We start from the raw sequence: 26645 nt of genomic DNA on the forward strand, positions 1-26645 counted from the left end.
AAAAATGTCATTTTAGTAGACTTACTTATGTCAATGCAAATGAACATACAAATGTAGATAGCTACGAGGTGAGATGCATCAAAAGTTTTGAAGACTATGTAATTGTAAAGATTACAAGCAAGACAACTATAGTCAGACCATTTATAAATTTCCTTTGCTAGCTGCAATACAAGAGATCATTGTTGGGGTTCGAGAAATGAAATTCTGGAATTTAGTCAACATCTCAAGTGGGCTTGACCTGCAATATAAGTATGACAAAAGCTGCTTCAAGTCACACTGCACAGTGTTACTTTTATGATGGCAGTGTTACTCCTACAGTGGTGCAATGATATGGTGTAAATATGGCACAGCAAGTTCCACAAGTGTTTTTATGCATGACAGGCTGTGGACACAGATATTCACAATATTGTGCGCACTAAATTGTTACATCATTGAATTCAGGAGTGTAATTTTGTTTTGTTCATGGTATCTACTTGACTAGCAGGAGTCGAATAGCCCATCATTTCAACTTTGCCTGCTGTAATGAATTGCTGAAAAGACATACATTCTAGGTTATCTTTAAGAGTTTATGAAGGGTTTACAAATATGAAACATTCAGCCAATAAAATTTACTTATTTTGCATATTAAGTGGTTCGTTCTTTTGTGCTGCAGGAAGCTCTGTTTGTGTACACTCTTTCAAATGTTTAGTACTGTTCTGATCATACTCACATCATATGTTTATGCTTCTCAGAAACAGTTTAGGACTCAAGCCATTCGCTGGGTGGGGACATACCTAATTGGACCACTGCCTCATTTCTTAGGACCACAATAAAGTTGTTTGTCATGTTATGTGAGATAGTAACTGATAGGTCTCAGGAGAGCTGTTTTTATAAGTGTTCATGGCCTCCTCAGACCCGTTCGAATCCGAGCGACATAATACTTTTTTAAGTGAATTCTTAATTACTAATTGCCTTTTATGAATTCAAAATTACTTTCTTGGTCAGGTGACACATGTGCTCGGAAGTAGATGCCCATGCATTTGTACAAGCCTCTTTCCCCTGCATGTTCAACTAAAAGAGCTGTCTTTTTTTTTTGTCTTAAAACAGAACAGGGTTTATGATGATTTGTTGTCTTCACTTTTTATCTTGTATTGCCGCATTATATAGCGGCACTTGAATTGCACAAGCTATTTATTTTTCATCAGAGGTGACAATACAGAGGGATGACTTCCACACAATATCCTTATTGCCAAAACTTCTGCCTTGGTGTCACCTACTGCTTGCAGTATGTTACATCAAAATAATTTGACCTTTCCTCTCATTAACTTGAAAAGCCTGAAAGCCAATGTCCACAAAACTGGATGACAATGTCTAAGGAGAGTAAAGCCATTCTTGTCTTAACGTCACGCTTGAACCAATCAGTAATGGTAAAAGAACACCATCTACCAATATTAAATGTAGGAAGAGATGTTTAGGCAAAGCTAATTGGACCAGTCTCACAGTAAATGCCACATAGTGTGAAAAATTGAAGATGTCATTTCCCTGCAGCTATTTGTTAACATTTGATGCACCATGCCACCAACTTAATTATTTGCTCTGTGGAAACAAAATAAACTCAGACAGCAAACAAACTTAATTAGACTAAATGTTCACACCTATAAAGACAACGAGTTTCACCAAAAGATTCTAACATATGCTGACAAAAAAATATTAACATCCACGACCCTCATGGTTCAGTCCTAACTCTCAAACTAGGGACCATGCACAGTTCAGTACACATTTCTTGCTACAGAATGCCCTTGAAACACTCAACTCTAGGTCTATCAAACATACTAACACACCAATACATGAATACCGTGGTAGCCTACAAGCTATAGCTCAACTATCAGGACAAGAAACACGAAAAAGCCACTCCAAGCAAGTAAATCACATCTAAATGTCACTAGGTGACAAAAACTTTTTCCGGAGGCTAAGCCTCGGCACAGCAGACGTCAAACAGCAAACAGCGAAAGCCTTGCTCTGCAAGAGGAGTAAAGGAAGTGGACCTTCTAGGAAGGTTCCACACTTGTACATACACCCAACTGCTGCAGGCACTCAGTGCAGACACAGGTGCTGGCTGTGCTAGACAGCCTCTTCCCGATGCTTGTGCTGAAACAAGGCGTAGTGAATGGTTCTTACCAGCAACACGAACAAGCGTAACAACAGCATATGTTGTGTACCGCTTGATAATGTCGCACTGAGCCACCTCCATTTCAGAAGAATGAGGTACGCACAGGCCCCACTTCATCATGTGCATTAGAATGCAAAGTGAAAGATGTTTGTGCAACTGTCTCTGCACTAAGAGAACTGCAGACACACATTGCAAGCTCCAAACAGGAGATGCATCTAGAAGTCTGACAGCTGGACCATAGACATGGGTAATGCATATCCTTCAAGTATGCCTTCCTTCACACAGCAGTGCAAGAATGAAACTTGTGCATGGTATGCGGGATCCTTCTGCGATGACAAACATCGAAGTGAGATATTCAAGCCAGGTAGGGCAATCAATAAATATAGACTAGATAGTGCCCCTTATACAAGCATGCCTCAGACTTTGGTCAATGCCCACAAATCTTTTCAGCAAAAACTGCACACACTCCTATCTTCATTCAAATATTGTGCTCCCGCTTGTGCAAACACACATCTGTTTATCTAATGTGTAATCTAAGCAGCAGCAACTATGAACACCAACTGACAATTTTATTTCTCCTTAAGCCGTGCAAGTATAACTGCTAATGTATGTAGTTATTTTTATGAGGTGTAAAGACAATGTAAAAGACACTGAAACACAGGGACAATTGGGTACTCATTAAACAACTCGAAAGAGTCATAAGAGTAAGTTGTAACATATAAAACTAAAACAAAGTTAAGCAATGATTATGCTTGTTCACTCCAGATTTAAACAAAACCAAGAGATGCAGCACATTCACAGTCTCTCACATTGACCCTAAATCTGCATCAATTCCAGTAACAGGAGAACACGACGTGTACAGGAGGAGCCTATGTTGACCAAGAATTGCAGCGAAATCCTGTTCATAGTTTAAGTAGCACTGTAACATTAAATAGGCACAGAAAGTTGCAAAAAATGTCATATTGTGCCAGCTGGTGCACATATCTTGATACCTTGCAATGGAGGCACTCAGGTTCCTGTATGTAGTCAGCTATTATACAGTGTGCCATACTTAATATTTAAAATTGCAGTCTAAGTAAGATCCAGGAATTAATGCTTCATTCTAAAGGCTTTTAAAAGTTCCGAAAAGTTCAACCTGACAAATGACACTGCCTTCATGCCAGCGTGTAGAACAGCAGACCCATGGTATGCCATAGTATGTGACAGCATAAGTCATTGCACGGCAGTGCCAACAAGCACTTTTATAGGTGCACAAACTTCTAAAGCAAGAACCCCAGATTCTGCAGTACACAATTCAACACTTATAGCGCTTTCCATTGCGCGAGCAGGAGCACGGGAAATCAGCAGCCAGAGCAGCATACGGGGGCAGCAGGGACATGTGCTCTCGTCTCCCGAATAGAACAATCATGCTGCTCTGAGAGCAAAGCTAACAGCGGGCGTGCATGATGTCAGACGTCACGTGATGAAACTTTTCTCGCGCTCACGCGCCCGCTTCGCGAGCATGCCACATGCTCGCCTCTCCGCACGCTGATATTCCGTGCCTATGCAAGCATAAAACCAGAAGTGACGTGAGAGAGGTCACGTGACTTCTTCCGTGCTCTCCTTACTTTGCCGCAGGCGCCGGAGCACCAATAACTGCTCTCAGTTTCCCTCGGCAACGATAATGTGGTCCTCCTCGACCAATGAAACACAACCCCCGGCTCCTGCGCAACCGCTGGAAGGCGCCACAACTGGAGAGAACACTTTGAGCACAGTGTTCCTGAGCACAGTGTTCCTGTTCGCGCACTAGAAAGCGCTATTATAAAACACAAAGCACAGGAATATCAACTTGATAAACAAGATATTACTTTCTTACATACAGCTAGAGCACTGTTTACTATGGGCCATGTGTGCATCTGCTTTCTGCCAACACAACCACGCTCACCTATCACTGTTTCCAGCTTGCAATTTCAACCTCACTGCAGACCAAAAATTCCACTCAAAATATCTCGCAGCATTTTTTGCACCACCAGTACGTGACTGAGCATACTGACTAGTAAACTTACAGTTGCACAAAACGAGATAGATACCGTAAAAAAATTGGCTTTCAGAGCGTTTAACCATAAAACCTGGTACTTTTTATTAGATGTTATCATGGCAAGTCTAGTGTGCTGTGCCTCCTATTCGCTTTTGGGTCATGTCCGCTGAGCAACCGTAGCCAGTGGGGCCTTAGAACTGGAGCTCCACCCGTAATGTACCACAACTTTTTTTGCCTTTTACACCTTTAATCAATTTCCTTCTTATGGTAAGACAATGTGAATGAGATGGTAGTGCAGAAGATACTTTATCAAACTAAGACTTGTTCAGCATTCCTGGGACCGTAAAAAACTTGTTCCCAAGCCAGCTTACCCAAACTGTTCTAGAGTGCCACAAAAGTGCACACATTGAGTGTTTCATCCCCAGGTGCTTTCTGTTTTGTGTGAGAAAATATTTCATGCTGTTTCTATTGCTTTTCCAGCATAGGTAAAGGGTGCAGCTATTTATCGTCCTCCAGTAGCACAAACATATTATAGCCACATGCTACCATGGATAGCTAGCATGCTACATTAGGCTTTAATACACCTGCAACTTAGAATGGCATTGTGGACCAGAATTAATGTTTGGAAAGGTGCTTAATATGTAATCTTCAGTGCTAGTATTTTTCCACACTACTACGTGTGGAAAAATAATATGTATACATCATGCATTTATTCACTGTGTATTATGCATTATGTACATCTTATTTATGAAGTGTTTAATTTTTTTCTGTGTTGATTCCTAGTGGTGTTTGATTCCTTTACATTTTTTTTTGCTCATTGTTATTTTACAGCCCCCCTTACACAATGCCCAAGAGGCCTGTAAGAAATTTCAAATAGATAAATAAATAAATAAATTTAAAAAACAAATGCCTACTGACTAAAAAAACAAAACTGTTAGGGTTCGCATTTACAATAATGAGCAAATTAACGCTGAAGTCCTATTTGCCTTTATAGAGCAGACAATACTTCTGCTGCCATCACTTCACGATGGCTTCTTTTTTATTTCCTTTTGTACATGCATGCCCATTTGCCTGTGATGTCCGTGAATGGCAAGCACCGTGAGCTTGTCTAAATATACGATGAGCTGGTTTCATCACCAGCAACAGCGATCTTGTAATATAAATAAATTGCTCCAGCTTTTATAGCTAGGGGTATAGAGTGCCTATTACCAAGCAATGTTTCTGTGGGAGGCCAAGTGAAACGCAGATAAACCTAAAAAGTATGAAGTGCCCAATACCCCAAGAAATACAACAAAACAATGCAACTGTCTCAGCTAGGCCCAACACAAAACAGAGGTCTCATCACAGTAAGAATGCAATAACCTTGAATTTGAGCAATAAATCTGCCTAGCTCTTACCACTGCACAATTTTCAATTCCAAATAATGAGAGGAAGGTTGCAAGGATGTCGCAAGAATATTTCATCAATGTCTCTCATGTCCTGCATTAAATATATTTTTGTTGAAATGAATTCTCAAAATAGTACCTTTTGACAATTTCATTGCAAACCTTTCATTAGAAATGCTGCAAGGCCTTTTCATAGAGCTCTTTGAGGGGAACAATAAATACACATACTTGTAAAAATTCAATCGGACATGAAGACTTATAAAAGCTCAGGACATATGCAGGTTCTTATACCCCATTTTCCACAAGTAATGAAACTGACAATGCAAAAGCACTGAATTTTTCACTCTAGTAACTGATCAGTGTACTAGATGCTTAGACAAAGGCTTTTCTCAGCCCTTCAATTCCCAAGCTCTTATCTAAGTAGGTGTACTAACTTTCAGGTTCCTTCTTTTTATGTTGTCAATCCATCAAATTATAGTATATACCTAAATTCCAAAATTTACAATGTTTAGGCAGTATTTTACCTACATCAACCTGAAATATTAACAAAATACGTGCACTCTGAGTGATCTTCCCCTGCATAAGCTTAACTCCTTCAGGCACGAATTATGATCTACTCGGTGCAAATGCATCAAATTCACATGGAATGATTCCAAGGCACTCAATATTACATTTCAAGAAAAAAATTAAGAAATATGTTTTCATTAGTTTTTTTTTAATTAATGTAAATAATGTTAGTTAACATGTAAATATATCAAATTGTTCTGCCATCAGTCAGCTTCAATCTTTGGATAAAATGAATAAAATATTAGGCCTATAACACTTTGTTTATTGGTTCTATTCCTTTTGAACAAAAAAAAAAACCTCTCAACATTGGTTGTGGAACGCAGCACGTCATAGGATCGATGAACGTGGTGGTGTCTCCAGCAAAGTGACCCTCTGTAGCAATAAGCTGCACAAGTTAAATGACCGCTAGTTGTGTACTCAGAAAACCTGCCCAAATGTGCACACAGAGCTTCAAGCCATTTGAGGACACATGTGGCACATGAAGACTCTAAAATTTATGTGTAATTGTAGATAGAGACAGCCACTGAAGGCATTAAAGTTTAAGAAAACTTGTCTGAGCAGTTGGTAATGTTGGAAATTTAAAAATTTGTTCCAAGAATTAGTTCCCATGTCGAGAAACAAATGCAAGACTGATTTGCCAAGCGTGAACGTCTTTGGCAAGGAAAGCAGAAAAACCGTGGCCTGAGTAAATATAGCTCCTCGTTAGCAATTTGCTCGAAAACAGCCGAGACAACAACAGCTCAGGCTCAATAGTTAGTTTTAAATACATCAGCAGTGAAAGATATCAGAGAACAAACAACATGTTACTGAACAAAGTACTGAACTGACTGGTTATATTATCTCCCAAAACCAAAATATTTCTTAAGCGTTCCAAAATGCCCACACAAGGCTCCACAATTTACTATGCATTCTTCAAGTTTAAGAATGCAGGGCACGACAACGAACAGAAGAAAACGGACCTTTCCAAGTGTACGCTGCGGACTCTTCCATTATGATAGCCCACTGAAATTCACAAGTGGTAAAACTGGTGAAATAAAAAATTATAAATGAGTATTCAGAGTGTAAGAGCGGTGATAGACTGGCTTGTTCGGTATGCCACAAACTGTGCCATCTGAACTTCATCTCTTCTTAAAAAGAAACACCACAGAGAAACATTACTTTTATCATACATCAGTAAACTACCTTTATACATTGCCAAATGCACCACTCTTGTAGCAAGAATATACATGGTAAGGTGGAAATCATACAAAAGAAAATAGGTGGAAATGCTACCTTCAAGTCCTCACACCGATTAAGGGTGATGCAAATTTTTACAAATCCTACAAACTTCTACAAAGTTTTTAATCAGTAAACATGAAGTACGCTGTTCTCCGATGGCCAAAGACTTTACATATCAAGTTTAAGGAAATTATGTCGTACCAGCGTGGTCAAAATATTAAAAAATATATTTGTTACATCATGCTAACAATGTTTTGAGTGAAGATTCTGGCTTGAAAATTTTAAGTTCTGACCATATTTTTTTCCAATAGTAAACCTATAATGATCACACGAATGGGAAAAGAGCTTTTATAGTATACGTTATCCATACAAAGTGATTCTTTGTTTGCCTTTAATGTCCCCTTAAGCATTGAAACGTCCACAATCCACACTAAAATGTACTTTGAATATTTAGCAAACCAAAAATGCCTTTTGACACAACAACAAAATAATTAAATGCTGCACTCATGACTGCCATAGCAGGAACTATAGCTGGCTTTCCTGAAACTTAGAAAAATAAAACAATAACACGTTTACCAAAACACCTGTAGAGTAAATGTGGATGTAAAGGTAATCTTACTTCAAGGCACCACACAACAATTATGCATATGGAGTTTTTTTTTAACAAATTATTTATAAAAGCTAGTCTCAAAACTTCATTCAAAATAACAAAACTGGGTTTGACTCCGCAGGGGAACAAGGTTAAGGTAGTTTAGCACAGGGGGGAACAAACACAAAATGACGAAGCTCTTATTCTGGTTGTTCTATTGCAGCGTTAATTTCCAAATGGATTAGCGCCAAAGATTAAATTCAGAGGTACAAGAGTAGTTTGCACACATCAGTAAGTGTCGCGACATCCAGCCTTATTTATTCAATTTTACTTAGCATTAATTATTATAGAACTGTTATTATGATGAGAATAATATTGTTGGGCTTTGATGTATAGCTTTCCAAGCAATGTAACTGAATGTTATAGTGTGCATACACAGCGACGCATTCAGACTCGCCAAAATAGAAACAGCTAATTTCCGTGTAGTTTTCCTTACTCTGAATGGAGACGGACTCAAATTGTTCAGAAACTCTAGAAACGTTGCATACCACAAGCAGCAAAAATGGGCATGGTACATGATGTGAGCTATTTCTGACTGGAGTTCCAAAACGTTTTAATCCATGAGTACATCATTGAAGGAAGATGTCCTAAGGTTCCACTTTGAGGGGTAGTGGAGCCGTGCTGTTTGCATATTTTATCTTCTGTATGTATGCCTAGATTTATCATTCTATGGCTGTACACTTTGTCAAAAACTGACTACATCACAATTTTTTATAGCTTCATACCTTTAGAAAACACACCATAATCTGCATTTTCCAGTACCAGAAAGGTAGCAAAAATCCTAGTTTAGCAAGTGTGTACAAAAGAAACCTCCATTTATCAGCACAACTTCTTGTATATTTTTGTGCAAGGGGCAGCATTTATCTCATGGCACACCGGTTGGGTGGGTTAAACAAGCATACTACCCTCATTATCTTAAGCGATAGCCACACTAGCCTCCTTTTCAGAACCAACTGCTCTGTCACACCCTGGACTGTTGATAACATTGCCTCCCCTATTGTATTCTCATAGCAGCTTCTACTAGACATTTTGTTGTAACAGATTCTTTGACAAAATAATGCAAGAAAGGTTGATCATTTTCAGTGCAACATAATTATAGAATGTCATTCTAGCTGCTGGAATGAATTAAATACTGACGACTTGCAGAAAACAGTCAAACATTTTTTGTTCACACTGATCATCGATCCACCACGATCTGGGATGGGAAGAACTTAAGTAGGCTTTGCTGCACGGGAACTTGAACAACCCACAGCGTTGAAATCACCTCTGTGGGGAGCTGTGTACCTTGGCACATACGTGGTGCGAAAACTGACGTACGAATGCGACACGAATATGGGACGGCTGTTTGCACTCTGAAAAGTGACCGAATATTCGAAACACGCCAACGCATTGTCACAACACAATAGCTAAAGAAAAAGCTATATTCGCGCTACAGCTGCCAAACATGCAAACAGCATGACGACTACGTAGTGCCCAGTCGGATCTATCATTTCGGCGTCTTTACCACTGCGCGCTCTGCCAGAAGTATCTTGATCAGCAAGCTATCTTGAATTACAATGCACTTTGGACAGTTTTGTGCTCAAAGTAAAAGTATAACGACAAAGTGTTTCCGCTTTGGCGTTCGTAAAAATAGCGTTTTATGCAGTCGCTACCTGCGTTTATGGACAAAGTTTTTTTTTTTTCTTTTTCGTTTTTCGGTCTAGGACCACACGGAGATATATATAAGGCACGGACGACGCTTGCCGGCAGACGAAGCAACCAGTTCTAAGAACGCAACGCTGCAGCGTCTGACGCCCGAAACCCACGTACTGTTACAGCAACGGCTGTCGGAAGTCCTTGTGGTGAAGGAGGGCATTGCACCCACGTCAGTTCTACGACACACAACAGAAAATCTATCGACACATACGCAATGTCCACCGACATCCGCTCATTTTTCGATCTCCGTTCCCTCAGGTCTCGACAGAGTTTCGATTAACTTCTATTCCAAACGGCGCAGGCTCCTCGCGAACATCTCGCACAAACGAGGTCAAGCGAGCGTCCATTTGAACAAGACAGAGTGCCTCATCACCCGCAAGGCTCGACAAGTGTGTCATGCACGCGATCGCAACACGTACGGAGGACACGGGTGACGCAGTATCCGGACGCACTTCCACGAAACACGGACGCGAACTTTAATGTGCCGTTATTACCAGCCCAACTAGGCCTACTGGACCTTACGACTGCTGCAGATGTGACGAGCGAGCGCTCAGCAAGGCTTTCCATAACTGCACGGACCTACCACACAAGCTGCTGCTTCAAGCTGCAGCTGTTTGGGAAATACCAAGACGCTTCGATAACACCGTTCTATCAATGCGTGCACGCGCAGTTTTCACGCCACCGCGTTCGTAACCGCGAGCATCTGCCCCAAACAGAGCACTAGCAAGCACCAAAATGAACGTTCTCACATAGCCGACGCTGCAGTTTTCAACCGGTCTGGCCTCGCTGAACGACGAAAAATTCAGCACAGTAGTCCGGATGCAAAGAGCGTTACGTGAGGCGCGATTGGTCCAAGCTGCTCGGTGTTTCTTATTATTTTCGGGCCACCGCACTTTGAAATGACTCCTTCAGACACGTTCAAATCGAGACGGCCTCATAGTCATTAATTCTTGTTTTCTTCAGATAAATATATAAATAACGCAGGATCGCCCCTCGCCTCAAACGCATTTTCCGTTCTCTCCCCTCCACACTGCTGGTTTAGTTTTCTCTCTCTCGCAAAAAATTAAAAAAAAAAACAAGCGATAGATAAAAATAAACAAAAAAACGACAATTAAATAAGAAAATAAAACCGTCTACTTCTCTTGAGCTTCTCTAGAATCGTTCCAGGCGGCGCTAGCAGCCTGAAGAAGCAATAGCGATGGCGATGCAGAAAACTCAGCTGGTGGAAGCATCGACGTTCGCATCATGGTGCTCCAGTTCTGTGCCTCGGAAGGTGGAACGACCATCGCTGGTTTCAAGCCGGCGTTTTTAGCGCCACGGCTCGAGGGGACGTTGTGTATCTTTCTCTTGTGAGCGTAAACGTTGTTGCGCCACAGGAACGATTTGTTGCATATGTCACAGCGGTAGCGCTTCCGCTGTGGGGTGTGCATGGTGAGGTGGCCGTCGTAGTTACTTTTGTTCGAAAAGGTCTTGTGACAAATGGGGCATTCGAGTTCAACGGGCTGTCCGCGCTTTCCCAGTAGTGGTGGCCTGCCGCGCCTCCGTGGCACGGGGTCTCCTACAAAGCAGAAAAAAAAAAGGGGGGGGGGGGATGCGTTAATTTCTGCGCGGACTCTCCAAGCAGCCTTTCTACACTTAGGTAGAAACGGCCTGGCCCCATAAAGAGGCATAATAAACTCACGAGCCTGGAAGAAGCGTACATACGTCACTTTTTGCCTGCTAGCTCTCCTACACGCCCGCTGATAACATGAACTTGGGTTCAATGTAACGACAATAGTTCATGTGAATTTCTTGGCTACGTCTGCCAATTTGGCAGGATTAACTTAAGGCAAGTGTCCTACCAGCACCAAAGTTTGTGAACTAGTTTAAAAAGTGAAATCAAGAATTGCATAAAAATCTCATCTGGTTTGGAAGTAAAGGCATTAAGGAAGTAAAAACGGAAAATCCGGCCAAATTTGGGTTGACATATAATTGAGCCACAAGTTTAGGATATACATCTACAAAAAAATGTTGCAGCTTCCACACGGTAGCCTTGATCGCAGTTCCAAAACATTTTATTTTTTAACAAACACACTTTGGTTGGCATTTGCTTTTTCTCTGTTGATCACGCCAGTCTGAATGGTGTGGGTAAATATTATAAAGCTTCTACAGCTCTAAAAATTTGCAACACAAGATGTCTGTTATGTGAAAGCATGCAGCCACTGGCTGCCCATGGCCGCAGAACGAGAAAACATTGCAGCTTTATTCGCTAATGCCATGAGCATTCACACAGGAGTCTCAAGAACATGGAATCGAAGGATGGTACTTTTGCTGTCATCCAACACTAAAACCTACACTCTTTTAAGTCTCGATTAACAGACATTGAAGCACCCTCATGCTGCAGGCCACTTCAAGAGCAGTTGCGAGAAAATGGGGAGATTCAGGTTTTGCATGATCAGGTCATCCCCTTTATTGTAATGAAACAAATTTTAAGCTCCCCAATTTGATTAGCAGAGTACCAACCAAAACTAACACTTCAGACGTACACGAATACAAGTGACAAGACTGCAATTCACTGGAAGCGGCAAACAATACACACCTGTCTTAGAATGAACCATAATATGCACAGAGCCATATGAACGGTTGCTTTCATCGTTTGACTACAATTGAAGTGTTTATTGCAACAACGCATACAGGCTTCAGTCAATGTTAAAAGGGGGCTTTTACAATTTTAAAGTAACCACTTCTAAAACTATACTTCATGCTGATAGTGTTCATTCACCAACGATACCATTCTTCACATACTATGAGACTGTGCACATATGCACACAGGGCCGGTTCTATAGAATGAAGGGCTTGGGCTGATTCCCACACCCCATTTTTTATATGCAACCACATCTAGCTGTTAAGACACTAGTCAGCTGATTCTGGAGAGTCAAAAAGAGCCGCCCACCTTTTTTTTTTTCTTTGCTCAAGCATGTGTTGAGGGAATGTGAGGATGCCATCATCCCCTCTAAAGATATTTTCGTCTGATGGTGCCCATACCTAGTTATGGTTAGCTTCGAGCGATAGCGTTGTGCTCACATGGTCGTGCCGGTGATGCTGCTCGGTGGAGTGAGGTTGCACATGCACATGAGAAAAGCTGTTCCTCCATTTTGTGGAAGCTCGTCATTACGTTAAAGCTTTTATAACTATGTCCACGTGTTCGTTGCGCTTTGGCATGTACTGTGTCCATTTGTTTCGTGAGCCTACATGAAAAACTGGTCAGCAACAGCCAAAAATGAATGTTTCGTCAGCAAAAAAAGCCTTGCAAAAAATTATGAGAATTGAGTATATGTCATGTTGGGCAGGACGAAAAAAATTACATGAGCACATGGTAAGACTCTTGATGGCACAATGCACAAAAACACCCAGGTCGCCCACCCCTAAAGCAAGCCCTGTACATGCATCTGTGAGTTTTTGTTCATGACACTATGCTAGGAGTGCGAGCTGGATTTTATTTTTAATTTCTTAATGTAACATCAATTCTGCAATCATCAACGTATGGGTCACAATCATGACAGCCCTACTGCGTAGACGCAGTAGGTGCATCTATGCCATAATTAATTCAAATAGTATTAATACCTAATAGTTATAAATCTATCGTTATGTTGTTCTGGTTTGATTATTTTATGCGTGAAAAATTTTGAGCTAACCTTGAATGACCCTTGAATATCGTAAATTTGCAGGAGCTGTGCATCAAACTATTGAGAAGCTCTAGCCAAGTAAGTTATATACAGGTAAATGTGAAATTAATCCTTGAAAACGTGTGCTGCAAGCACGTCACAAAGTCTGACACAGTCATAGTCATGAGGAATATAAAAAATCTTGTCATAATAAAATCTATGTAACCTGGCACTAATACTTTTTGAAGGGCAGTTGGCACTTAATTATGCCATAACAGTAAATCTCAGTGTCAGTATAGGTTACTAAGCATCAATAAGTACCTATCAGCGAATGGATGTGTAGACATAAGTGCCAATCTACCGATGCTAAAAAAATATCATAAAATACTTTAAAAAATAATCATTTATTTTTTCAGTCCAAAGCATTAAAAAAAAGGCCCTGGTATTTTGGTCACGCGGCGTATAGTAAACTATACTGTCATATGTAGATACTTCAAACCTCCTATTTTCTGCTATTTCATGCAACTGGAACCGATGAGAGTTTGATTTTTTGGCTCCTGAAACTCAAGTTTTGAGCTGTGAACGTATGTAGTGGCAGCAGTGACGATATCGGTGTGCCAGTGCACAATGATAGGATTCACGGTACCTGCACTGCATGAGATATATTGTGTACATTAGAATGGTATGCACCTTGGCTAGTTTTCTGCATGCTGTGTGGCTGCAGCAAAACATAGACACTGCTCACTAACAACTAGCATTCAATGAACCCTCCTGCAGAATATATGGGCGTGGCTATCTACAGTTGAAAACTGGTAGTCACCACTGTGTACAACATATTGTGTACACCATTCATACTGTTTGTGCCAGGTAATTTTGCAGAAGGATGTTCACCTCAGACAATGAAGTGACCATTTTTAGTGATTTTTTTATAACCACAAGCATCCATCAAAACCAAATGATAACTAAAAAAGGACATTTAACTTTCCTCGTTACTGACATGCCCAGCCAGATTAAGTGACACCATTTTATCCACATCACGTCATGATTTTGCTGACATGCCAACTCATCAGGTTCTACAAACATAAGCCATGGCTTTTAGGGATTATAATTCTAGAAAAAAAAAACATGATATATCCCTCCACTACAGGAATCCGTGTAACATGAAAGTAAAACGTGTCCTTACAGAAGTATTTGAATGCTCACTGTGCATTCATATAAAAGAGCTTGCACAATGTCTTTTGATGTTTGACAGCTTTAGCACCATTTAATGTCGATAGGTCTACATTTATGCTTAGTGATGCATCTCAATGACTAACGTCTATGACCAATTATTAAACAAACGCTTGTGGTCATGCAGCATGTTAGAGTTATTGAACACCTTGCCTGACTAGAGGGAAACACAACGCGCGTAGTGCCTTCCCGGTTCGCCAGCCATGATTTTTCAATGGGCAAGTGCAAGTGGGGAACGCGGAGTTACAGCGAGGCGAAACAGGCGCGCATTGCAGAGCTATTTTGGTATGAATAGATGCTAAGAGCGCGACTGATGCGTGAGCTAAAATCGCTGCCTGGTGGTGTTAAAGGGCCAGCAAACAACGCCAAGGTCCGAAAATTCTTATAAAGAGAAATATGCACACTTTTGCTTTGTGAACATCCTTCTCTAAGAATTTTGCGAATACATGTTAAGGAAGTTACACAGGTTAGAACAGCGGTTTCAGCTGGTCACCGTCGTGACTGGTTTAGACCAATCTACGAGCTTCATGCCATGTCAAGTCACCAATCGGCGACTTTGCATCACTGTGCACGAGAGGAGGATTGGTCAGGTGTAGGAAAGGAGCGTGGGAATTGTTTTTCGAAATGAAGGCTCTGCAGGGTGCTGCAATATTTGAAAAACCTGATCGCCGTAGTCTACTCTACGAGTTGCCGAGCTTCACTGAGGCGATGTAAAAAAAAGCTGGAGCCTGTTGAGTGCCCCTTTAAGGCATCATTAAAGCTGCACTTCTCCTATTCGAAACACGCCTAAAGGTTTGGACACGTGAAAGAGCTAAGCGCGGGCATCATGGTCATGATGCATAACTTCAATTTACCAGGAGCACTGCGAGATGACAGCAATAGATATAAAAGGTGTGTCTGTAAAATCTTGAGAATGTGTGACCGTGGTGCACTGGATAGCATGCCCAGCATCTGTTGTCGTGGACCGAGAGGCCATGGGTTCGACTCCTGTTGACAAAACTTTTTTTGCCATCTGATTTTGTGTGTTTTTTCGATGTTATTTAAGTGAATGACACGTCTTGGTGCACCCCGGCATAAAACACAAAAAATTAGGTAGGTACAGGAACTCATGGACGAGTGTTAGAATACAAAAAGTAGGCATCGCTTGCATGATTGGGCCTTCTATACAGATGTTATCATATTTTAAATTATGTGTTTATGTCAATAAGTTTTTTGCTTTATCTTGTGCTTGTGACACTACACTGTTCTATGCACAACAATACATACATGTTCTGTTGCAAAGATGTAGCTTAACTCGGTAGTCTAGAACTTCTGACGCTCCTCTCGTCTTAACTTCTTGCTTTTTCTCCTCAACCTCATACTTGAAGAGTATCATATGAGTTCCGACTCTTGTGAAAAAGACACACGTGCATCATCAATACTGGGAAATCACGGTGAACATGCACCAAGTGTCCGTAAATTGCTATCATAACGAAATTTTCAGAGTGTTGTCTGAAGATCATCACCCTAATGCACCTGACACAATCAAGTCATGAATACTACGAAAGAGCAACATTCTTTTTAGTAAAGTAATGATCACACAGTTTACAGGGAAATGATACACAAGAATGGTGGTGCTTATCGTGGCCTGAAGAACCCAGCAACTTGAAACTAAGAAATATCTGGGAGCACAAATGAATCATCAGTCTTTGGCGGGCACTGAAAAAATCTTAGTGCAAAATATATTGTTATGGGAACCAAGAAGATGAAAAAGGCATAGCATGACCACAAATGTTTAGATGGATGAGGCAAATATGGCCAAAAAGCAGTCATGCACGACATATTGGCAATGGTCATTATCTTTATTACGACTTTTTAGTCACCGCATCGAAAAAAAGCTTTGCACACACATATGGACCCAATGCAATGTGCACTAATAAACATCAAAAGAAGTAACATTCTCTTTAATTTGTATAAGCTGCTCCCTCTTTGCATCTTTAATGCAGATGTTCAAGTATTGCGGTATGAAGTGACATCTGTGGCTTTGTGATTTGCGGTAACATCGAAATAAAGCAATATTTAGAATGATTATGCTACCGAGCTCAATCGGTGAAGTGCTTAAGGAACCGGTTTCCCCAAAGAAATGAGGCTTCTAAAAAAATAGGAAACAGCTGCATATGACTAGTATACAAGAACTCAGAACAACCTGTATTATACCAACGTTCGTTCACAGTCACACACGTATATGTCATGCAAATAAAACCACAGCGTGCAGCTTCACGCCATCAATAAATAAGCCAGGAGGCACTTGACGGGGCCACCACATGTTGATGTCCTGCCACTTGATGTTGCAAGCAACAACAGTGCCTCAATCTCTTTGACACATTGTATGTGTACATTGTAGCAGCCTTCTAAATTTAGTTTCATGATGCAATTAGAAAATTAGAATTCGTCATGGCACAGTTCCCCAGTACTCTACCCGTATCATCTCAGATCTAAATGTTGGCATGGCTCTTACAGGAAGTTTATGCCCTCTTCAAAATTACAATGAATTACAACGCTTCTCTTTCTTTTTTTTATAGCACCAAGTCACTACATATGAACCATCAGCATGGTGGCTTGTATCTGTAAGAGCTGCTCATCACAGAAGTGCTATTGTTAGATATTTTTTGATGTCATTGTAGAGACACGTGGTATATTGCTTAGTGAAAAGATAAAATATTTGTGCATGTATAATATGAAGTAAATTGATTGGAACTGCTAAAAGGGTGCTTTGGAAACATAGAAATTTGAAAACATGCCATATAAAAAAAGAAGCAAAGTAATGTCACTTTTGATAGAAGAAAATATAGCCACTTAATTAATGGCTTAAATTTTAATTTCACTACCTGTGAAATTTCACAATACCGTGTGCATATTTTGACAACAGCGATAACAGAAAGAAATGGTTTAATGGTGGCAGCAGCAGTTACCACGAGCATAACCTACCATAAATCTGAAGCAAGATGCTTCAGTGTCTGACATTCCTGGCTATCAGAAAATCACACACTATAGCAGTGCTTGTGCACCATTCTTACTTCACTGTCTTCTAATGCCTCCAACATCAAAACAAATATATTATCCTAGAATTAGACATTTAATTCACAGTTGATTACAATCAAAACTGCTTAACTTTGAAACGGGACTTTAAAAATTAGTCTTAAACATAGAGGTTATCTCATATGCATATGCTAAGTCAGGTATGATAACGATAAGCCTTTTTGTCCACAGCAACGATTCCATTATTTTACTCACAGTTTAAAGTTTCACAACACATTGAAAATTTACTACAATGCTTCCAATACTATATCTTAAATTTTGAAAATTACCCATAATCTCCCTCCAAGTGCAATCAACATTTTTATAATCTTTGATCTTGCTACACTTAGTAGTTTATTGAGTGAAAGCTTTTCTGTCTACCACTATCACTCAAGCAGGTAAAGAGGAAAACCTCAATTCGCACTAGTTCAACTTTTTATGGCGTTTTCAAAGCATTCACAGCACTAAGATTTCTTCATCATGCTCTTTTCAAGGTGCCCTTTATTCATATTAAGTTTTATCCCACATAAAAGCGACCATTCTGAAATGAGGTGCCATTAACTAATCCACAGAGTTCATAGAATCAAGTTTCAATTCCTCTTCAGTTACGCCTGGTGTTAAAGCTTGTGCTAATTGAGGTTACTCGAGTTCCCACTAGGGGAACTCCAGTATGAGTCGCAGACCGAGGGAGGTATCACGTGAATGTTGTGTAATTGGGTATGGTTTGGGAATGCTTAAGTGTTATTTTGTCTTTCTTATTTTTATTTACTGAATGAAGGAGAAGCATAGCCTTCAACGTCAAGTGAAAGCCCAGACACCAGTGACTGGATTCCGAGTGCCTACATATACGGGCTGGCCAGTAACAGTTGTGCAGTGCAAGCAGTCGTTTTTTTTTAGTAGCAGACACTGACTGCGTCAGCCTTACAAGGCAAGAAAGGGGCAGGGGAGCAACAGTTTGCGAGTGTCTTCCTGGGCCAGCATGAGACGCGAGCATGCGCAGTGGGGGTATGGACGGCGCCACCGCTGACGCCATCGCGCCACATCAGGCGACTAAGAAATGCTATGCATTCAAAAGTATGACTGCAATTTTTGACATTGCTTAATTCAGCCCACAAACTGACCTTATGTCCACCCTCCTCATTAAATATAATCGCACCAACTGCAAGTTCGTGTAGTGCACTATTTGTAGTGCACCAACCCTCTACCCCTAACACCCCCAACTCCCTTTAAAATAAATGCATCAGGACTTGCGAATGCCTCAATAATCGCAGGAAAAAAATCAAAACAAAGCAATTTACCCACGATTCAATCATTATGACATTGAATAAAATGTGCATTCTATCATAATGACGTAATTGCTAGCCACACCACCGAGTGCCAATAGCACCTTACCAGCTTTCAATTGTCGCAGCTACACATTACTCAGGCAACGCGTGGTAAATGCACAATGTTGATGAAGGCTTTGTATGTTGATTTATTTTATTAAAGTAAATGAAGTGTTACTTATCACTTAAGCAAAATGGCATGCCTGTTTCATGGACAAGTGGTATGTCTACCTGTCCATTACCAACACTGCAACATCACGGTGTGCTGTTCCCTTTACTTCACACATGTAAATAACAACGAAGTGTTATTTATCACTTAAGCAGAATGGCATGCCTGTTTCATGAACAAGTGGTATTTCAACATTGCAACATCACGGTGTGCTGGTCCCTTTACTGCCCAGACGTAACTGACAACTACCACAAATAATATAAAGCCGATGTAAGCACCGTTAAGCATGAACTTCCTATTTTCTTAGACCCAGAGGAATGAATACAAAGAATGTGCGTGTACTGTAATCATCTTATCTCAAGTCCACTGTAGGACAAAGGTCTCTCTGAATGATTTCCACCCTGCATGAGCTGAATCCATTCTATGCCTCCAAGTTTCTTAATTTCGTTACTCCACCAAACCTTTTATGGTCCAAGGATACCAGGTACAAGGATCGAAATGAATACCAAAGGATGGAAAGTGCGGTCCTTGACCGCACTTCCCATCCCTTGGTGTCCATTTTGATGACCTACTAGTCTTTCTCAGGGTGTGACTGTTTGTTCAGAGAACAAATACACTGTATTATGAAAATTTCATCGTGATAATATCTATGTTTTTTTCAACTGAACAGTGGCAGCTAATTCATTCTGGTATAGTACTATTAGAAAACTTCAGTGCGTTTTTTAAAAACGAAAACTGCGGTCCATCTGTTGTTGTCCATCTGTTTGTAGCATGAAGCCGTTCAGTTACAAGGAAGCACTCGCAAGCTTTCACAAAATTGATTTACCACCGCATTTCTTGCTATCTTTTTGGCTGTGTGCTTGCTGTACAGCAAAAGGGGCTTATTTCCACAATATTTATGTATTCTGAAGTGGGCTACATGTCCATACAACTTCACTTCATTAAGCATATTAGAGGGTGCTGCTATAACTGCTGTTCTGCAAAAACTGAAGAGAAGTACTGTTAAAACATAGCCACTCTTGGTGACTTCGATGTGTATTTACTTCATCAGCTGTAGTTGAGAAAAGAGGCACATATTGCGTTGGTGGTACATCTGACTGTATCTTTACCTAACCTTTTTCCTTATGTTCCCAAGCTAGCTCAACTTTAGAGCATACGAATATTGCAGTAAATGCTTCTTATGGTTGTCCACAGGTCATTAAATAAAGGAGTTATAGTGTAGTGCCTGTGATGTCTGGTGCTGTACTACTAATTTATATTTGTTTTTATATCACACAGTGCCTTCACTAAGGTCACACGATATTTTATCTGAACAAATGAATTAATCACAACGTTTGTATATCCAAGCAATATTTTCATGTTTCCTAAGAGTCACGCGTTAACAAAATTCGACGTCATGTCTAACTTTGCACAAAATGGACTCCATATCACGAGGAGCCATGTGCGGCAAATATTTTAAAACAAATGGCTTAATAGCACTATTAAAATTTTAAATAAAGCTGTCCAAAGGAAATAACTTTGTTGAAAATATCTGTGATTCTACAAGGTTGCACTATTTTGCCAAATTTAGGTTGCTCTCATTGGAACTTGTCAATAATAAAACATCAAATCCCCAAACTGGTTCTCGGCAGCAGTACCAGCACCACTGCAGCCAGTATTTTTTTTAAATCTATGGCTCACTAAGGTAAATGCTAAAGTATTTTGTCATCACCTTTTTTTGGCACTGCATTCTTCATTAATGAATTGGGTTGAACCATGCTGCAAAGCAAGTTCCTATAGAATTCAACAGCGTTTGCTTTACATCTCAGGCGCACTCCCCTGGACAAAGTTCTGGGAACTCTTAAAGAAGTAATGAAAATTTTGCTTTAGAATGTCAATGCGACACCACTGGCAGCCACATGTGCTAACTAGGTGACATCAGCTCGAGTAGACCTGCATGGGCGCTTTGCCTATCGAGGAACACAGAACTCCACGACATCTGTGAGCGCATTCAGGGGAAGCCCATCGAAGTCTTTGCCAAACGCAATCCACGTCGCACAAAAATGCTGCTTAATATGACGTGAGCTGCAGAGTTCAAATAGCGCGAATTGCATTGGCAAAGACCCCGATGAGGGGTACCAATCGTGCGCACACGTAAGTACCATGAAGTTTCTTGATAGGCAAAGACTACATGCAAATCTATTTACACTGACGTCACCTAGTTAGTGTGTGTGGATGCCAGCAGTTTTGCACTGCCGTTTTAGGAGTGACCTTCACAACCCCTTTAAGTTGCTGCTCACAACACTGTTTTGTTAGATTTTCCTCATCTCAGCCAGAGCGGCAAGTCAGTAAATACTAGCATGTCAGTAAATAGCTGAATGTCAGTAAATAATAACTAGCATGTCAATAAGTAAACAGTACCAGCTGAGAAAATATAATATTATACTAAGAGAGTGAGAACCCCCAGTATCTACTCAGGTGATATTTGTACAGAGTGATTTTCTGTGTTGTACAGATGTTAAGTGTTTGGAATAATGACTTAATCTAAAGAAAGGGGGGGGGGGGGCTGTGGCAGAAAAAACAAACAAGTGACACTTAACCAAGCTAACCCATATGTGCAACAAGAAAACCAGCAGCTTATATACGACACAATACAGGTAAATGGACAGCTCAGACAACAACATTTACATTTTGGCCTTCTGAGATCAGAACATCCCATAACGAACCCATATCACATTCAACACTTTTCGCAACACATGGGAATGATGTAAGGCCATTGCTAATGTCTAAAAACTCATTTCTCAACACCAATGCTTAACGTACGAAGCAAGCATAACGTCACGAAATGTGTAAGAGAACAAACTTGCTTACTCTTTCAAGTTTACATTGATGCCCTCGATTAAAGCTACCACTTTTACTTATTGCACTTTTTCAAAAGCAGACATAAATATTTGCACAAGCATCACCGGTACATGGAAACACTCTGAACAAGGTGTTCCCAGACAAGATCAGACATGTATACAACCCACATACACATATATAAAGAACTTGCACACAAACAAAGATCACAACTTCATAGCTGATATCTGACCAGCTGCCAACTCTTTGAAATATAACTTTTGGAATGTCTCAATCTAACAGTTGCTACTTTGTTTTACATTGTAAAAAGCCAAAACATTATTCTAGATAAACCAAATGGCACATTAATATTTTCTGCCACTGCCAAATTATCGCCAAAATCTAAATAAGCAGGCAAATAAAGTCTTCGAATTAAAAAAAAGCTAAATATTTTAAATCAGAAAATTCACATGCTTACAGAGTCACTGCTGATAAAATCTACACAAACAGTTCAAGTTTTTTAAACCTTTATTATTAAAACTACCAAGCAGCGAACCAAAAGATTAAGAAAGAACAAGACATTCTTCGAGATATTCACTCGCTGCTTACACATGTGTCTTATTTCTAATAAAGGCAAAGTGATGAGTACTAAAACTAAAGCGATAAAACAAATTAGCTCAACAACCTAGTTCTAATGCCGCCGTCCTTTCTATTTGTCAACCTCAGTTTTAATGAACTGGGTTTATTGTGAACATCAAAAATGTACATGTCCTAACATTTGAGTCAGTTGTTCTTAGCTAGCACTTCCTTTTCAATTGGACGATGTTGGCCCATTGTCAGACAGTTTAATGTGCACTTCACAAATGTATAGTAATGGTAATCTGTGCATTACGTGAGAGGTATTCAGCCAGCCCTGGCTAAAACAAATGAGAAATTGTGGGATTAACTGTCCTGAAGCCGTACAGTGAGCTACAAGTGATGCTGTGGAGAGAAGGTTCACGATTACTTTTCATCATCCGTGAGGCATTATAAAGAAGTGTTCATTTTATTATTATTTTCTCTCCTATTTGAGCATCACTGTTGCAAATGTAATCAAACAGTACAGTACTTCCTTCTAAGCATCACAATTTCAAGCTTTTGAACCACAGTAATGGGCATCAACACAAACAACCAAGAGTGATTTTATCTTGAATAATATTTCAGAGATTAATTGCTAAGTGTAGAATGTATTACCACTGTTACAGTTGTCTTTTTTTTTTAATCTTGCATTACCAAGCACCTAAATTCACATACCAAGCAAAATATTCCATGTCTTGCTCTCATATGCTTAATTCATTTTTGTTATTTTTCTAGTTCAACACGAAGAACCAAATCTGTAATCAGTACGTTATAAGTGAGCAGTATGCATTTAAAAATTGTCTTTAACATTTAAAATTCAGGGATGCCAAAACACTAACCAGAAAAGATGAGAGCCAATGTAAAGTAATTCAGTATAAAGGCTGATTATCAAAATGTTGGCACTGATCAGATGTCTAGCACAGGGAGTCAGCAGAAATCAACATCTGCTGGGTGCGCAGTCCGGCAGTGTCGAATGAGCCCATGCTTCCATTTGAAAGTCTTATTGCACAAAGCACACTCATAGGCCAGCCTGTTCTGGTCATGTAACACCATGTGCCGTTTCATGATGAAATAGTTGCACAGAAGTTTGTGGCAGATGGGGCATTTGGCAGGACCAAGTTTCTCTTCCGTTTGTGCCATTTCTACAGTTCCATCATTTGATGAGTCACCAGAAATGAGTGATGCCAGTGAGGATGTGAAGATGTCCCAGTCTGCAAGAAATGAAAAACAATGCTGAGCTGGGCCATAAGCTTTGTTCTCATGAACTCAACTCCTGAGCACAAGACTGCGAGATCACTCAACTCTACCAGCCTGGTTTCAATAAGGAAACAATGCAATAAATAAATGCTAATTTCTGATAGGCATTTACTCATTCTTAGTGCTGAATGAGCATTAGTAAGAGATGGCTGTTGTTATGTGGCACTGCAGAAATAAGAGCACGTTATTTTTGTATTGTGCAATTTTAGCTAAAAAGTTTTGCTCCAAAGATAGATGAATTTAGAATCTTCACTCACATGGAGCGGTGTTATCAGAGCATTCACATTAAACAAGCACCATATATTAGCATATTTGTTCATGTTAATACGTAGCTTCCATGCAATCATAGGTCAATGATGCAATAATGTTTACAGGTTAAAATATTTTATATTAGTAGTAGCAAAGCATGGGATAAGCTATGACACACTTTTTGCATAGTTAACTTGCTAGAAGCATGTCAGTTGAACAGTGTAACTGACCGCATATAATATTATATTAATTCTATTATGACACTAAATGTCAATGCTTTACGGCACATTAGACTCCATTATGTCTGACTACACTACTATATGTTAATAAAGATCACCTATATACTAGTAGTACAGCGCTCGGCAATTGAAATGCGATACTTGAAGCACGTGATTGTTGGTCGAAAAGGTCACTAGGGCATTTCTGACACATGGTGACCACATCCAGTAGACAGCTGTTTAATATGTAATTCCTGGTGGCATCAGTGAAGCGTTGCTTGCCATGGCTACAAAAACACTAAGCTTACATGTCGTGCGACACGAAGCAGTTGGAGCCATTGATCGTGCAACACAAAAGATTGCAGTGCTGTGCCAGCACCACCAAGAACTCCACACTGAACACATGTTTCCCAGAGGCAGTCACCATTCGTCATGAATGCTCTTGCTCTCTCCGTTACCCTAAACCCAGCAGTCACAATCTCATAGTATTGCAGTCAATCACTGAGCACTGTACATGCTAATTGTAAAAATAAAACTTCATGATTTGTGTTAGCAAACACTGCTTTAAAAACATTAGGAAGAAACAGCTGCTTTTCAAGTGCAATTTATAACATTAATTTGTTTACAACAAACGTGATGGACTTTCTCAAGGGTCCCAGATTAAGACTATATATTGGCACTCAGACCACACCACACAGTCACAAATATGAAAGAAGTCACTGCTATGAAGCCTGGTGTAATTAACATATTTCTTGTCATTGTTTCGTACCGGAGTACAAATGAACATTTCCTGCCAAAAGCAGACATGCACGAACTGTGAAGGTGTCCACAGATATGCTCAATTGTGTAAACATGCTACGGCCTCTGCAACAACCATGAATACAGACAAATATCTTGAAGCAGTGAGAACGCCTTCTCCTTTACAACTTAAATCAAGCAACTGCCATAAGATGCCTTTTGCAGTAGATTGACAATAAAAGTGTTCTCTGGTCACTGCAGATACCAAATCAAGCTAAAAAGGTGTTGCAATATCTGGCCACTCGACAGCTGCATTCAGTAGCCAGGAAGGTTCATAAGATGAAGCCTGGTGTAATTAACATATTTCTTGTCATTGTTTCGTACCGGAGTATAAATGAACATTTCCTGCCAAAAGCAGACATGCACGAACTGTGAAGGTGTCCACAGATATGCTCAATTGTGTAAACATGCTACGGCCTCTGCAACAACCATGAATACAGACAAATATCTTGAAGCAGTGAGAACGCCTTCTCCTTTACAACTTAAATTAAGCAACTGCCATGAGATGCCTTTTGCAGTAGATTGACAATAAAAGTGTTCTCTGGTGACTGCCGATACCAAATCAAGCTAAAATGGTGTTGCAATATCTGGCCACTCGACAGCTGCATTCAGTAGCCAGGAAGGTTCATCAGCTAAAGACAAACCATAAAACCCACAAGCTCGCACATATGCCAGTAATATCTGCAAGTGTCCGAAATGAAATGGTCACCCTCTTTGTTTACCACGTTTACATTTTATACATACATGAACACACATAAATATTTCTTATATGTAGCAACCCTGATATGTGCCTGAGACAGCCCTCCTACAAAAGAAAAGAAAAAAAGAAAACCTGGCATTTATTAAAGGTGTAAATACAATTGTGCTTCATAGCAACAGAATTATGTATTGGTATGCCCGAGGATACAAAAATTAATGTTAAATATCATTGAAGTAGACTGACCTATTTTGCTTCAGCTGGCTAATAACATGCAAGTTACCTTTTTTTTTTTGTCTAGTACATAGAAGTCAAAACAGCTTCAACAAACAGCAATAACCTGCACAAATAAAAACAATATAGCTTTCAAGTTAATGGGAACTGAAACCTGTGTATTCAAGCTACTCATCATAATCTTGTGGAAATCGTAAGTGGTGCTTGTTTACAGCATACAAGCATAAACAAAATTACAAGATTAAAAAATTAATAAGGCCATCTTGAGACATTAGGAGAAAAGAAACTTTATTTGTATGATATGTAAAATGAGAAATGTGTAACAAAAAAAAAAGAAGAAAAAAGCATGCAACCTACCGTTGATTTCAAGTATTGTTCAGCTATGCATTCATGTAAGAACCAAAAATGTGAATAAAGAATAGGCATGCGAGAGGACTGCAGCAGTGCGTCAGCATCAAGGCACTGTTCACAAACCTCACAACAGTAAGGGCCGTACACAGTCCCTAAAAAGAAATAAAAAGCACTGTAGGGTGGGGGCATGAAATGTAGTACTTACAAAGGCAAAAAAAAAACACACACACTTGGAAAATACACTGTAAGACAAGAAAGGCTGAGCAAGTCATTTTGCCGTTTTGTTTTTACGATAACATTC

The 26645-nt window shown here is 39.9% G+C and overlaps 1 protein-coding gene across 1 annotated transcript in view; it reads right to left on the reverse strand.

The window, feature by feature from the left end:
* The window catches only part of LOC142814487 (homeotic protein spalt-major-like), a 39413-nt gene extending 14093 nt beyond the window's left edge, over positions 1-25320 (reverse strand). Inside the window, exon 1 of the mRNA XM_075893250.1 lies at positions 1-25320. This exon is cut by the window's left edge and continues 14093 nt beyond it. The gene's annotated coding sequence lies outside the window, so the exon portion shown is untranslated.
* Positions 25321-26645: the final 1325 nt, after the last annotated feature.

The sequence above is a fragment of the Rhipicephalus microplus genome, chromosome 1 (assembly GCF_043290135.1).
Source record: "Rhipicephalus microplus isolate Deutch F79 chromosome 1, USDA_Rmic, whole genome shotgun sequence".
Taxonomy (NCBI): domain Eukaryota; kingdom Metazoa; phylum Arthropoda; class Arachnida; order Ixodida; family Ixodidae; genus Rhipicephalus; species Rhipicephalus microplus.